The sequence below is a fragment of the Diaphorina citri genome, unplaced genomic scaffold, assembly GCF_000475195.1.
Source record: "Diaphorina citri unplaced genomic scaffold, Diaci psyllid genome assembly version 1.1 scaffold199, whole genome shotgun sequence".
NCBI classification, from domain to species: Eukaryota; Metazoa; Arthropoda; class Insecta; order Hemiptera; family Psyllidae; genus Diaphorina; species Diaphorina citri.
The window spans coordinates 184,364-194,550 of record NW_007377636.1 but is presented as its reverse complement, the minus strand read 5'-3'; the positions used below and the strand labels follow the sequence as shown (position 1 = coordinate 194,550).

Genomic DNA, 10,187 nt, shown 5'->3' with positions numbered 1-10,187 from the left:
AGGATTTTAGCGAACGTTTGAGAAACAATATTGTGGACTTTCAAAATTATCAACAAATTTATTTTATTTAACTTTTTTAAGTTATTTTAAATTAATGTATTATTTGTGAATAATGACACTTAGGATACTCGTAGTGAAAACCATTCATTTCTTTTGATTAAAACGGTGTTTTTTACTTTCCTTTCATTTTTCCGCTTTTTTAACTTGTAAACATTTTTCTTTTTATCATGTAAATGTCAAAATTATCAATTTCATTACCTTTAGTTTTAAATTTGTTTAGTTTGAAAACAATGTGCAATTTTCATTTGGTCATCCATTTATTTCTTAAAAATTATCAATTTCATTACCTTTAGTTTTAAATTTGTTTAGTTTGAAAACAATGTGCAATTTTCATTTGGTCATCCATTTATTTCTTGTCTTTTCCTAACATTTATCAATTTTGTTTGTAAATTTTCCAATTTTGTGATTATCTAAAAATGTATAAAATTTCCCGTGTTCGGAACACGACTTCAAAATTGAAATAAACCAAAATTTAATTCATTTGGATTAATGTAAAATTAAGACAACTCATTGGTAAGTTATGTTCAGACCCCATACATATGTACAATTTATGCAATTTTAATTACTACAAGATACACGAATTATTTTTAATAATTACATGCTTAAGATAAGAGAATTATTAAAAGAATAAAGGAAATTCAAAATTTCAATATTTTATCAAAAAATATTTTGTGTAAAATGCATGATAATTTGCTTAGGGAATTATTATTGCATCTATAAATGAAAACCTGTTTTTACCTACCGGTTTACGATTATGATTAGGTACATTATAAGTAAATAAAAATGCAGGCCTTTGACTATGCACTTGGAAAAAAAAAAAAAAACATAATCTTTAATAGAATAAAAAATATTGTTATGTTTTAAAAAAAAATATTTTTTATTATTCTAATAATTTTAATCAATTTTCCTATTTTAATTAAAAAAAGAAAAAAAAATTGATTACATTTACCTGTTTTTATTTAATCAGACCAAAGAGTATATGATAGAGGTCATCAGATCGGTAATTCATGCAAGACCGGTTTCAACACAGGAAAAAAAATCCCCTTTTAAAGTATGGGGGGACTCAATAATATTGTACAAATTTGTGTTGAATATGTATGCCAAATTTCATCAAAACCGGACCTACCGTTTGTACGTGAAGTGGAAATGCTTGACTTTCTAATACAGAGTAGTCGTATACGTGGGTAGGCCTATATTTGTTCCTATCTGTGCGTTTTTGTATTAATTTTAAGTATGTATGTTTGTAGGTATAACCTATTTATAAGATTTTCCAGCCTATTCAACACGACTGTACTAATATTTTGATCCGGTTTTCATCCAAAGATGACCCAACACGAAATAGGTTGATATAACTTATTAGTCTTCCAACACTTTGCCACGAAAGGTTAAAAAAAAACCCAACTAGACCCCCTATTATTTTCAAATTAGGCAATGTGCTTTGGGGAAGGGGGGGACTCAATAATATTGTACAAATTTGTGTTGAATATGTATGCCAAATTTCATCAAAACCGGACCTACCGTTTGTACATGAAGTGGAAATGCTTGGCTTTCTAATACAGAGTAGTCGTATATACGTGGGTAGGCCTATATTTGTTCCTATGTGTGCGTTTTTGTATTAATTTTAAGTATGTATGTTTGTAGGTATAACCTATTTATAAGATTTTCCAGCCTATTCAACACGACTGTACTAATATTTTGATCTGGTTTTCATCCAAAGATGTCCCAACACAAAATAGGTTGATATAACTTATTAGTCTTCCAACACTATGCCACGAAAGGTTAAAATAAACCCAACTAGATCCCCTATTATTTTCAAATTAGGCAATGTGCTCAGCACTACATTCCGTTCTCTTGAAGACATTTCACCCCTTCTATTTAAAACTACCTAGTTTGAAAATATTCGTTACGAAAGGAAATGGTCCAAATAATACGTCTAAACTCTAAGCCCTTGAGAAATTCATACATTAACATTCACCCCTAGTCTTTCACTTTCAACACCCTTCTCGCATTCCCTATGTGCTGTACATGTGTGTAAAGAGTAAAGTGTTCTTCATAAATAGCAGGCGCTACTTATGTATACGTTGTATGAGGTTACTTTTCTTACGAGAAAAAGGTTTTTATGAGGTTACTTTTCTTGTGAGGAAAAGCTGCTTATTTGAAACGTGGAAATGGTGAAATCTGTTGTTTTGTGAAGGGAAGAAGCTCCTAATGGACGACCAATCTATCGATCGAGTGATTGACCTATACATACTCTATACTTAAGTCCGTGTACCTATTGTTACTTACCTACCTACGTAATCCTTAGGTATCAAAGGAAAAGTTCTAGTTCTTTCCCAACCAAGTGCTCTTAAACATTGGAAGCTTACAGCATTTTCCAACAACCGTGTCTAATGTTGTATCATTTTCCTATGCATGGAAGAAATCAAAGTACAATCCCCCTCCCCGCTCTCTCTTCAATTATTATTCATTTAAAGAAACTGTTTTATATTTCCCTCACTAATAATGTTTCCCTTCTTAATTAATCCCGCTCTCGCTTTTGTCTTTTCTACGAAAATGCAAATTTTTCGAACGAACGGAAAAAAATCCCTCCTCTCCGCAACAAATAACAATACGACTCTCGTTTTCCGCACTCGTCCCACCATACCCATCTATCCCCCCATTCCTATATCTTGTAACAATGAAAAGATTTGGAATACAATAGAACGGAAAAAAATCCCTCCTCTCCGCAACAAATAACAATACGACTCTCGTTTTCCGCACTCGTCCCACCATACCCATCTATCCCCCCCATTCCTATATTTTGCAACAATGAAAAGATTTGGAATACAATAGGGGGGGGGGATTCTCTTGGTCCTCAGTCTTCCATACAGGAAGTTTTCGCATGCATAGCTAATTATTGCAAATGTTGGCTATTATTTGCCATGTCCACCAAGTCTTCTGTCTTTGTATCCCCTATCTCTTCCTGAATGTTTGATTGGGAGATCTGGCAAGAAAAGCGGGAGAAAAATGGCTTGAAGAAAATTCACATTGGGGAAGGTTGTTTCTCTCTATGTGTCTTGGTTCAAGTGCCTCCCTCCCCATTTTCCGGATAGGAGGGAGTTGTATAACTTATTAGTCTTCCAACACTATGCCACGAAAGGTTAAAATAAACCCAACTAGATCCCCTATTATTTTCAAATTAGGCAATGTGCTTAGCACTACATTTCGTTCTCTTGAAGACATTTCACCCCCTACTTTTAAAACTACCCAGTTTGAATATTATATTCGTTACAAAAGGAAATGGTCCAAATAATACGTCTAACCCTTGAGAAATTCATACATTCACCCTCTCGCATTCTGATTGGTTCTTTCATTTTGGGTCGATGACTCCTTGCTGCCATATTCAAATGGATAAGGTATAGTCTTTCACTTACAACACCCTTCTCGCATTCCCTATGTGCTGTACATGTGTGTAAAGAGTAAAGTGTTCTTCATAAATAACAGGCGCTACTTATGCGATCACGTGACTCATCAGGAGGTTGCCTCAGATATAAACAATGCAGGGCATGGGGAGTTGCGTATCTATTTGTTCTACATCTATGTGTATACGTTGTATGAGGTTACTTTTCTTACGAGAAAAAGGTTTTTATGAGGTTACTTTTCTAGTGAGGAAAAGCTGCTTATTTGAAACGTGGAAATGGTGAAATCTGTTGTTTTGTGAAGGGAAGAAGTCCCTAATGGACGACCAATCTATCGATCGAGACGAGACGAGACGAGAATATTTTCGGTACCCATCTCATGATTGACCTATACATACTCTATACTTAAGTCCGTGTACCTACTGTTGTACTGTTACCTACCTACCTACCTACGTAATCCTTAGGTATCAAAGAAAAAGTTCTTTTTTTATGAGGTTACTTTTCTAGTGAGGAAAAGCTGCTTATTTGAAACGTGGAAATGGTGAAATCTGTTGTTTTGTGAAGGGAAGAAGCCCCTAATGGACGACCAATCTATCGATCGATTGACCTATACATCATGCTCTATACTTAAGTCCGTGTACCTACTGTTACCTACCTACGTAATCCTTAGGTATCAAAGAAAAAGTTCTAGTTCTTTCCCAACCAAGTGCTCTTAAATATTGGAAGCTTACAGCATTTTCCAACAACCGTGTCTAATGTTGTATCATTTCCCTATGCATGGAAGAAATCAAAGTACAACCCCACTCCCCGCTCTCTCTTCAATTATTATTCATTTAAAGAAACTGTTTTATATTTCCCTCACTAATAATGTTTCCCTTCTTAATTAATCCCGCTCTCGCTTTTGTCTTTTCTACGAAAATGCAAATTTTTCGAACGAACGGAAAAAAATCCCTCCTCTCCGCAACAAATAACAATACGACTCTCGTTTTCCGCACTCGTCCCACCATACCCATCCATCCCCCCATTCCTATATCTTGTAACAATGAAAAGATTTGGAATACAATAGGGGGGGATTCTCTTGGTCCTCAGACTTCCATACAGGAAGTTTTCGCATGCATAGCTAATTATTGCAAATGTTGGCTATTATTTGCCATGTCCACCAAGTCTTCTGTCTTTATATCCCCTATCTCTTCCTGAATGTTTGATTGGGAGATCTGGTAACAATAAAAAGTATTTAATCACGGAAGGATTAAATACTTTGCCATTTTTTTAATCTGTGGAATTTATGGGTAAAAAGAGGTTTATGGAGGGGGAGGGGGGGGAGATGAGCGAAGAAAAGATAAAAAGTCAACGACAACCCCTCACATATTTTGAATACTGCAACCAGCAATAAAGACTTGAACCCATGTAGTAGAGTTTCGTTTGTTGCACATTGCATAGTCTACTCTTTTTTAATTCCGGGCGTTTTATTAATATGTGAAACTTTGTTGTACTGATGATGAACACTAGGGTTTCCGAAACGGTCGATATTAAATTTATTATCTTTGGAATATCCCAATATTTATTTTCACAGTTTTAGATGATAATACTTCTTATGATTGGTCTTTCAAAATGAGTCCTACTGTCACATTTTTATAAAATTTGTTTACATAATTATTATTTAGACCAATTTATTTATCAAAGAGTTTAGAGAGGAAGTAGAGAAGACCCACGTATGATGTAGATAATTCTTATCTTTTGGACAAAGGCGAGACATTATCTTGAACAGAGGAGAGGCTTTCGAAAAACAGAGAGTCCGGATGTCCTTTAGAATAGCAGATAATACTGAATCTCCTTTTAGCTAACAGATTAATATTGAAATTTTATAACAGACATGACAAAATATTATATTTTAAAATGTTATATGTTTTTTAAGCCCTAACTATAATAATTTATTAATTATGGGTATGATTTTCATTTCTGTTTTCAGAGGAATTTTCAAAAATACAATTTTTGAAAACGGCCCCACAAAACCACCACAATTCTCCGCAACGAGCCACCCCCTGTTCCTCTAGGGTAAGTTAAAACAAATTTACTTATTTATCAAGCATTTCTTTCGTATTTTGTACAGTCTACCCTATGAACCTTATTACGTGATTTTGAAAATTTCATTCATTTGATACTAGAGAAATTAAGAATTTTTATAGCTTATCACATAAAATTAAATGCATGAGTTTGGACATTCTTTTGACAACTGACGTTAGACTAATGTGAAACTCTTTCAATCTTTCCACACAAAAAATAGTGCAAAGAATTCAAAAGTCTGGAGAGATTTCCCCAACTATCCTTCCCTCTAATGAAGATAGCCGGCGTGAGTTTGAAAATTTCATTCATTTGATACTAGAGAAATTAAGAAATTTTATAGTTTATCTCACAAAATTAAATGCATGAGTTTGGACTAATGTGAAACTCTTTCAATCTTTCCACACAAAAATAGTGCAAAGAATTCAAAAGTCTGGAGAGATTTCCCCAACTATCCTTCCCTCTAATGAAGATAGCCGGGTCCCATCCTTTCCTCCCTAATTGATCAATTAAGAAACCAGAAGGATTCGGAGGAAAACTTTGCTGCAAAGTAATCAAAAACAAAATGAATGAAAAGAGTTGCGGGAAGATAAAGAAAGACATTTAAATTGAGGCATCAGAGGCGTGAGTGATGAAATTGGAAATGATTAAGAAAGGGTCGGTGAAGACCTTATTGAAGGGATAAGTATTGGTCATTAGATTACCAGTGGCGTGCTAACCAACTTCTCAGAGTGGATACTAAACGAAACTTTTGCCTGCTGGGCGTAGAAACCATAACATTTGATTTGTCTGAAATGCTCAGTAAATCCAAGAACTTTAGCAGGTATTTCATTAAAAGCCATTATTACCTACTTTTCAAGTATGCCGACTAATTACATATTACGTCCTCTTTAAGCAGATATGGGTGTTTACGAATACATTAGAGCTCGGTTCATGACTTTCCCATCATGATTCGTTTTATAAAAGTTAGCTCGGGTACCAACCTACAAATTAAAAATAGAAACTAGAAAACTTCTGTGAAAACTTGGAACTTTTAATTTTAATTACCAGTCAAACTCAATGAAGTGGATATTAAGCGTAGGATTAGTGGAACATAATATGCGATCTGAGAAATTCTACATGTGTTTTCTTCAAGTTACGCGTATGTTGCTAGGAATGCTAGGAGTACTCACATAGGTACGAGTTATGAAATATTCATAGGTAGTCAACCAGGTATCTACCTCATTGGTTTTTAATTTCTGAAGAAGTTGTTGGTTAAAACTGCTGGTTTTAATTAAAAGTTTTTCGCAAAAAATGACGTACTAGGAAGTGAGTTTTGAAGAGCTATGAATTCGACTCTGTATGGCCCAAAAGTTGACCTACATCACCCTCTAGATGTGCCTGTAAATTAGAGGAAAAAACATTAATGACGTTTGGAGGAAAATTATTATTACTCGTCTTGGAAATTGTTTGCAGAAGGAAAAGAAATAATCACTTGGGTATTCATTTATCTTATTAATTTCCGGACAGAAATTATGATGCTAAAAGAATTATAATTACAGGGAGGGGTCGTTATAACTAAATTCAAAGACAGAAATATTTAATTAAAACAAAATATTAAATAAAAAATTCAAGTATTTAAAAAGAAAAAGAAAACACACATTTTTTTTCTTTTTTTTTAGAATGAATATGAAGACGCAAAAAAAGTCGCGAACCTTTGATCAAGGAAAAAAATCTTTTTAATTCTTTTAAAATTCTTCCTCCATTTCTTCAAGTATTTTTTACTCACCCTTACTGCCTCTCTGCCTCTCTCCCTTCGTAATCTTACATGCTACTTCTCACCCAAAAGCCTCCCCCTGGGTAAGAGGGAGAGATATCTTTTGTATTAAGGAAAGAAACTTCAACTTGAAAAAGTCACCCTTTGAATGCAAACTTTTGTCTTTACAAAAAAAGTCTTAATGAGGACATTTTTAAAAAGCACACACACTTCTCCGCGACTGTACTTTTCTTATCCTTCTCCTTTTGTTTCTCTCTCAGTCTCGCCACAGTCAATGCAATTACTATATTCGTACTGACTTACTGAGCACAAGAAACTTCAACTTGAAAAAGTCACCCTTTGAATGCAAACTTTTGTCTTTACAAAAAAAGTCTTAATGAGGACATTTTTAAAAAGCATACACACTTCTCCGCGACTGTACTTTTTTTGTTTCTCTCTCAGTCTCGCCACAGTCAATGCAATTATTAATTCGTACTGACTTACTGAGCACCTACAATAAAAAGCACACACACTTCTCCGCGACTGTACTTTTCTTATCCTTCTCCTTTTGTTTCTCTCTCAGTCTCGCCACAGTCAATGCAATTATTAATTCGTACTGACTTACTGAGCACCTACAATATTGACGATATTGTAGATACAACTCTCTATTGAATATGTATCATGATTGCTATTAAAAGGCACTATAAACATGATGGTAGAGATATGTAGGATCTGAACTACATTTCATCTTTGTATTGAATATGTATCATGATTGCTATTAAAAGGCACTATAAACATGATGGTAGAGATATGTAGGATCTGAACTACATTTCATCTTTGATCCCTGAAGTTCTTATTTGAAAATCAGTAAATTACAAGCGCCGCCATCAATTTACCACTGATGACCTCAAGCCAAGCTAAGAAAAATGTCCTTTTTTCTCTCAAATAAATTAAGAACACTTTGGAAATTCCAATCGCGAAACTTTCAATTCAAATAAATTAGAAAATCGTCAAGTTTATTCTCAATCTTTTCGCTTTTCCAAAGAAAGGCAAAAAAAGATATCGAGATTCTTGTGGTTTTGTCTTCTGCTGATGAATTTACCATTAACTTTCCTTACATGACGCGTTTTTTTATGTTCTCAAAACACATAAGAAAACTTTACCACAATTCCCCTTCTCTCAAGGTTTTTGAGTTAAGTTTTAATTGGTATTTGTCGCAATTCATGTACGTTTTATCAGCTTTTATGTTCTTAAAAAATACGATGTGTTATAATTCGTGATTCTTATACCTCTTTACGTTTTATCAGCTTTTATGTTCTTAAAAAATACGATGTGTTATAATTCGTGATTCTTATACCTCTTGTGTCTTTTATTGGTTTTATGCTTTTATGTTATTGCTTTCGTTGTGTAATGTGAGTGTTTTATTTTCTTTTTGAAATTAGAATACGTTTTATCAGCTTTTATGTTCTTAAAAAATACGATGTGTTATAATTCGTGATTCTTATACCTCTTGTGTCTTTTATTGGTTTTATACTTTTATGTTATTGCTTTCGTTGTATAATGTGATTGTTTTATTTTCTTTTTGAAATTAGAATATCCGAGAAAAAACTTTTCTTCAAATATTTTTACTTTAATATCATACTTAATGTTTTACTTTAATTCACCTTTTGAGTGCTGACGTGATTTTGGTTGACATAATTTAAAATGATCTTTTTGACACTTTAGAAGTTGGAATTATACCTATGTTTCCTTCTACTAAACTCATTATGTCTTCCGTTAAATTCTCGTACCTATGAAATGTTGTTATTCTTGGATCGCGTGGCATGAGCTACTTTACTTGCATGTTTAATACACAATACACCTACAATATTTGGATATGTCTGTAATTGCCATTTATTTGATTACTTTCAAATTAGACAATTGTATTTTATGAGGTGTTCTATTAATACTTAATTAACTATACTTCAAATGTATGACAGAACCTATTAGAATAATATTAAGTATTTTAGTTGTTTTTATTCGAGATATAATTAGAGCCTGGCAATACTTACTAACAGATGTACCTTACCACTGACTGCCTCTTTTAATAGTCTGAAAACAAATAATATTAAGTATTTTAGTTGTTTTTATTCGAGATATAATTAGAGCCTGGCAATACTTACTAACAGATGTACCTTACCACTGACTGTCTCTTTTAATAGTCTGAAAACCGTATTATCTATTTATCAGCTATATGGAACAACACCCACACTTAACTTGTACCTTATGTTACTGATATATTCAAATGCTATATCGCGGATATAAACTGTCCCTTGGGGATAGTGAATGTGTTACAGACAACCCAAACACTTAAGACATTTGTAAATCAGATAGAAGAAGGGTTTGCTAAGATAATTGACACGTTACACATTACACACCTCACTCCTTGTAAACATTACGGAAAGCGTAACAACTTCTCACGTTTGAAGCGTCACTTACCAAACACTTAAGACATTTGTAAATCAGATAGAAGAAGGGTTTGCTAAGATAATTGACAAGTTACACATTACACACCTCACTCCTTGTAAACATTACGGAAAGCGTAACAACTTCTCACGTTTGAAGCGTCACTTATCCTTATGTCATCCAAAGTGTTACACTAAAACCTCTCTCTTCTATTGTTTACCTAACATATACTCGCTTTCAATAGACCAAATGAAAAGGTGTGAATCAGAAACAAAAGACAAATAGCAAAGGCTGAGCTTGAAAGCTCTTCTTCATTGCTGTTTTTCTCGCTTGTTTGAGGAAGTTTCTTTAACATAATTTCACTTGAGAATTTCAATAGGATTTTAATAGATTTATGGATCAAAAACAATATTTTGATGACTTTAAATAACTATGACATCTTTTAGATAGTTTTTTCTTAGGTACCTATATGATATTTCCTGAAAAGT

General features: G+C 33.4%; 1 protein-coding gene across 1 annotated transcript in view; it reads left to right on the top strand.

Moving 5' to 3' along the window:
• Window positions 1-349: 349 nt before the first annotated feature.
• The window catches only part of LOC103505849 (homeobox protein prospero), a 102,417-nt gene continuing 92,579 nt past the window's right edge, over window positions 350-10,187 (top strand). Inside the window, 2 exon segments of the mRNA XM_026821073.1 lie at window positions 350-573; window positions 5,428-5,513. The gene's annotated coding sequence lies outside the window, so the exon portion shown is untranslated.